Source organism: Lepidothrix coronata, unplaced genomic scaffold, assembly GCF_001604755.1.
Source record: "Lepidothrix coronata isolate B3197 unplaced genomic scaffold, Lepidothrix_coronata-1.0 Scaffold505, whole genome shotgun sequence".
Classification (NCBI taxonomy): Eukaryota; Metazoa; Chordata; class Aves; order Passeriformes; family Pipridae; genus Lepidothrix; species Lepidothrix coronata.
The window spans coordinates 15,405-16,705 of record NW_016690685.1 but is presented as its reverse complement, the minus strand read 5'-3'; positions in this window follow the sequence as shown (position 1 = coordinate 16,705).

Sequence of the window (1,301 nt, the reverse complement as noted above, 5' to 3'; positions counted from 1 at the left end):
CTTTAAGCCCTTCCTTTAAGCCCTTCCTTTAAGCCCTTCCTTTAAGCCCTTTAAGGGGAATATTCCCTTTTAAGCCCTTCCTTTAAACCTTCCTTTCAACCTTTCTTCAAGCCCTCCTGTGAGCCAGGTGAGCCGGAGCAGGACGTGGCCCCGGCGGTGTCCGCGGCTTTGTTGTGTTGTCGTTCCATGGCAACGGCGAATAGTTCCCGAACCGCCCCGACCGGTGAATATTCCAGAGGCTGAGCCCCCGGGACGGGGCTCGGGTGACACCGGGGACCTGTTCAACGCTCCCTGCGGGCGCGGATTCCCGGCCCGCCCTGCTGGGAGTCACATCCCGGGAGCGGGATCGCCGAGCTCCGGCATTCCCGGAGCAGCCAAACCCCCCTCAAACGATCGATCCCTCCGGGAAATCCTCGGGAAAACAAGCCGAGCTCGCAGGTCCGGCTGGAAATCACCCCCGGGAATTACAAAAAAAATCAAATGTGGCCATGGAAAAGGAGGAAATCCCTGCAGGGGGGTGGAACTGTGTGTGGAGAACCTTGGGATGGTTCCAAAGGCTCCCGCGGTTATCCCGGGGGATTTGTCCTGCTGGGGGCCGGGAATTGCAGGGCTTGGATGGAAAAGTTCTGGGTTTGCACAGGGCAGCCCCCGAGGGTGATCCCTGATCCTGATCCTCATCCTAAACCTGATCCAGTCCCTGGGGGTGATTCCTGATCCTGATCCTGATCCTAAACCTGATCCAGTCCCTGGGGGTGATCCCTGCTCCTGATCCTCATCCTAAACCTGATCCAGTCCCTGGGGGTGATTCCTGATCCTGATCCTGATCCAGCCCCTGAGGGTGATTCCTGATCCTGATCCTAAACCTGATCCAGCCCCTGGGGGTGATTCCTGATCCTGATCCTAATCCAGCCCCTGAGGGTGATCCCTGATCCTGATCCATCCCCTAGGAGTGATTCCTGATCCTCATCCAGCCCCTGGGGGCAATTCCTGACCCACGCCCTGATGGTGATTCCTGATCCAATCCCTGTAAGTGATTCCTGATCCATCCCCTGGGAATGATTCTTGATCCATTCCATGTGGGTGATTCCTGATCCCTGATGGTGATTCCTGATCCCTGATGGTGATTCCTGATCCATCCCCTGGGAGTTATTCCTGATCCATCCCCTGTGGGATGGGGATTCCTTGGACCCCTCCAGGGGTGGGGACTCCCCCCCCTCCCTGGGCAGCCTCTTCCAAGGCCTGGCCACCCTTTCCAGGAAGAAATTCCTGCTGGTGCCCAAGGAAATTCCTGCTGGTGCCCA